This window comes from Dipodomys ordii, unplaced genomic scaffold, assembly GCF_000151885.1.
Source record: "Dipodomys ordii isolate 6190 unplaced genomic scaffold, Dord_2.0 Scaffold49, whole genome shotgun sequence".
Taxonomy (NCBI): Eukaryota; Metazoa; Chordata; class Mammalia; order Rodentia; family Heteromyidae; genus Dipodomys; species Dipodomys ordii.
The window spans coordinates 2,087-6,525 of NW_012267265.1; the positions used below are offsets into that span (position 1 = coordinate 2,087).

A 4,439-nucleotide genomic window follows, 5' to 3' on the forward strand; every position below is an offset into this window, starting at 1 on the left:
ACTGGAACTCTAAAACTGCTTTCTATGCGAGAGCTTACTTAGACTCCAGCTTCTCCTCTGCCATCTTCCCGGGAGCTCATTCCCTCTAAGCATTCTTACCCATCCCTCTCCTACATACCCCTTCCCTTACTCTACTTAGTAATTTTGTGGATATACATTGGATTCTTTTTTTGCATTTTTTATTATTATATCTTTAAGTAGTTGTACAAAGAAGTTCCCATTCTACAAAATATGTGCAAGGTGTCTGACAACATTGTCATCCATTGCTGCTAACCAATCCCTTCTTTCCCTTTTTTTTTTTTTTTTACAATTGAGACTAGGTGATTACATAAATTTCACATATTTTACATTGGATTCTTGACTGCATTTTCAACCTTTTCTCATCATTTATTTACCTCTGTCTTCTTGACCCTACTCCACCTGAAGCTTTTCTACTTAATACTTAAAACATTACTAATTCTGGAAGTGGCTCTGTGGCTAAAATGGTAGAGTTCTCACCTTGAGCTGAAGAGCGCAGGGACAGTGCCCAGGCCCAGAGTTCAAGCCCCATGACCGACCAAAAAAACACAAAACAAAATAAAACAAAACAACAACAACAAAAACCTTACTAATTCTAAGGTGGGTGCAGGTGATTGATGACTGTAAACCTAGCTACTCAGAATCCCATGGTCTGAGAATTGAGGTTCAAAGCCAGCCTGGGCAAGAGAGTCCTTCAGATTCTTATCTCTAATTAACTACCAAAAAGCCAGAAGTGGAGCTGTGGCTCAAGTGGTATGAGGAGCTCAGGGACTGAGCTAAGTTCAAGTCCCAGGACTAGCACACACACAAGAAATTCTACCTCTATCTACTAACCTTCTGGATGAAGGGTTAACACTTATATTTCATTTTTTGTTCTTGTGAGTAGTGCATATTTGTGGTTACTACAAGTTTGAAGCATTTCCTACTTGAAATAGTTAAGTTTATTTTTAAAATTAACTATCAATTAGCTTTTTGACAGATAAAATAAGGTATCTTGCAATAGATAAGGTACAAACGGCCATAATTAAACTGCTTCCAATAGAACCCAAGCTGAAAATAACAATATAATACTAAATGCTTATACTCACAGTTAAGATAAACTATATAAAAATGAGTAATTGAGTAATTTCCACCATATATTCACAATGAGTGATTTACTTTAAATTAATACTAATAATTATACTTTTAGATTATAAAGTCTATTAAATGTAGCTATTCCCTGTCATAGATCTTTGGCCATATTTTCATATTAAAATATTCTTTCTTAATTCATTATCTAGCCAATTGGAAAATGTTCAATTTGATAATCTCTTGAGTTCTTCTAAAGGGTCCACTTCAAGGAGAAGACTAGTCTGCCTTTGAATTCTGTAGGAATCAAGCAGGTTATGACTTGACATTTGAGATATCAAATAATATTTTCTCTACATAACAGATGCTATGGAGATATATAGGTAAGATACCAAATACGTTAGGATCCAATACTCGGCTGTACAAATAGATCTCCCAGAATGACCTCCTTGGTAAGACTCAGAGGAATACTCAGTAAAACTATGAAAAAAGTCACATCATGAAGATAATAGTTCAATAGGAAACAAATGTATTGAACCTTTATTATCTCAAGTCTCTAAAAATAACATTGACCTTTTGTAGTAAATAAATAACAAAATTGTCATGCTAGGGTATATAATCCCATTCTTCCTGAGTAGAGAGGTACGTTATGAATGTCCCTCCTTCTCACAGTTGCTTATTTTTGAACTGCAACAGAATTTCAAATGTCATGGCAAGTAACTCCTTTCCTTGAAGTACTGGAAGCCCTGAACTTTTCATAGTGATAAACACACAAACATTATTGTGAGGTGATAGCACCTTATTTGATGAAGTGTGGCCAGTATTTCCTTTCATACCAGCACCAACCACAGCCATTGCATTCCAGCAGTCTTTGGATGGCCTCTGTATCACACGCCATGATCTCACTAGCTCCTCATGAGAACATACTACAACATGTCTCCCAGACTTTTCTTCAATTGCCACAAACTACATCTTTCATACAAATATTTTTGTGAAAACATTTGGCTTTTGCTCTTCTTTTAATTCTTTTCATTTTTCAAGTCTCAAACCACACAAGATGTGTTCACTGAGTCTTCCCTTGTCTCTCCAGTGAACTTTGGTGCTTGATGCTCTGAGGTTTAAAATTCAGGGGCGTTTCATGACTAAAGTGCATGCTATGTCAAGAGCACTCACATTCAACACACTGTATTGTACCTTTCTCACTTCATCTAAAACATACTTGATCACTTTGTGGAAATTCCCCCAAATGCAGGTCATCCCCAAACCAAGGCCTTGAACAATCATGGCGGAACAAATGGTGTCTATGGTGGGCATTCCTTTGTTGGTGAATCAACCTGATAACACTGCTTGGATGAAGGCCAAGGGAGCAGCTGTTACATTGGACTTTACCACATTTTCAAGTGTCACTCGCCTAAATGGTTTGAAGACAGTCATTAATAACCAACCCTTCTTGAGTATAACTACTTCTCCATTGGACAGTATTTACAGACGCATTCATCAGTAACAGTACATCGATCTCATCCCCTTTCACAGGAGGATTATTCTTTAATAATTTAAATGAGTTTAATGTGATTTGGTTTGTAGTTTTGTTTTGGTTTTATCTTTTTATCATGCTGCTTGAACTCAAGGCTGCCCCTTAATCTTCTCCATGCAAGACTAGTCCCCTACCACTTTGAGCTACTTCTGGTTGTCTGCTGTTTAATTGGAGTAAGAGACTCAGGGACTTTCCTTCCCAGATTGGCTTTGAACCAAATTCCTCATATCTCAGCCTCCTGAATAGCTAGGCTTACAGGCATGAGCTATCAGTACCCAGCTTTGTAAGACTTTTAGTGTTAACTACAAAGTAATACCAGAGTTGAACTTGATCTCACAGATTAATATGTAAGTAATTAGTGAACTTATTTCTAAATATATAAACAGTGCCAAAGGTATACAGCTATTTGTAAAGACTTCAAAATATGACAATCTTCAGAAAAATGATAAATGAAGATAAAAGAAGTTGTTTAACTGAATATCTGAAATGACTCATTCAAATAATCTGTTTATCTATTTTTTTCTTTGTTTACCCTTTTCTGGGGCTTGAACTCATGGCCTGTGCACTATTTCTGAGCATTTTTACTCAAAGGTGTCACTCTACAACTCCACTTCTGGCGCTTTTTATTTTTTGGTGGTTAATTAGAGATTAGGGTCTTAGGGACATTTCTGGTGGGCCAGCTTGCAACCAGCATCTTCAGAGCTCAGGCTCTTGTATAGCTAAAGATATGGGTTTTAGCCAGTGAAATTTGGCTTTAATCAATAATCTTTTACCAAAAATCTCATTTTATTATTATGCTTTCTGATATAATAATGACATATGATACAAATACCATAATAGTTACATTTTAATTTAGGAAATTCAAGTATATGATATATATTATATATATTCTATCTTCATAACCATGAAATTTATGTGGTTTTCAGACCTTTAAACTGACAACAGTACATTTAGTAGGCAGGTGCTCTACCACTTGAGTCACAGATCAGCACAGCTAGAAAGGGTAATCATAGCATAACAAAAATGGGAAGGCTAGTTCACCTAATTGAACTTTTAAATTTTGGTGGTACTAGGGTTTATATTTTAGTTTGTTAGGTGAGCACTCTATTGGGCTGTTGACCTTAAAGCTAAAAATAACCAGGTATTCCCTCAATAATAAGATAAAAAAGCAAGCTTCATGATCTAGCAAGGAAGAGTTGTAATTTAGAAAAGGAAGTGAAAATTAAAAGTCAAAACAGAAAGACTGAAGATGGCGGAGGAGAAGCTGGAATCTGAACAAGCTCTCGCATAGAAAGCAGTTTTAGAGTTCCAGTGAACAGTCCTAAGCCAGAGAATGACACCAAGTGTGCCATCACAGGACAGAGAGTTAGACAAGAGAGGGAAAGCCAAGGCAAGAAGACACATGGGAGTGCTTGCCAGCAGCCACCACGGCGGCGGTGGCAGGGTCGTGGCGGAGACTGCAGCCGGGGCTAAACCTGAGCACTCACAAAGTCCAGGACTAAGGAGTCAGACTCAGTGGGCGAGTGGATTTTACTCAACACCAGCAAGAACCGACAAGGAGCAGACATCTTCATCCTGCAGTTTGCAGACCAGAGACGACCCAGGATCCAAGACTCGACGTGAGTAGAAACCCGACGTCCTCACTCCTTCTCAGGGAGCAGAGGAGGGAAGGCCACCCCTCCCCCACCAGCACCAGTGATCTCCATCTTGGATACCGACAAAGCTCAATGGAGCTGCCAGCTCCAACTCAGGCCTTGGAATAAAACGAGTTATTTAGCAGGTCACAAGAACTTAACGGCGAAGTGACCTGCCAGACTCA

General features: G+C 38.2%; 1 pseudogene; it reads left to right on the forward strand.

Annotated features, from left to right (window-relative positions):
* The first annotated feature begins 1,450 nt into the window (after window positions 1–1,450).
* Window positions 1,451–4,439, forward strand: part of LOC105988431 — a 496,910-nt pseudogene continuing 493,921 nt past the window's right edge.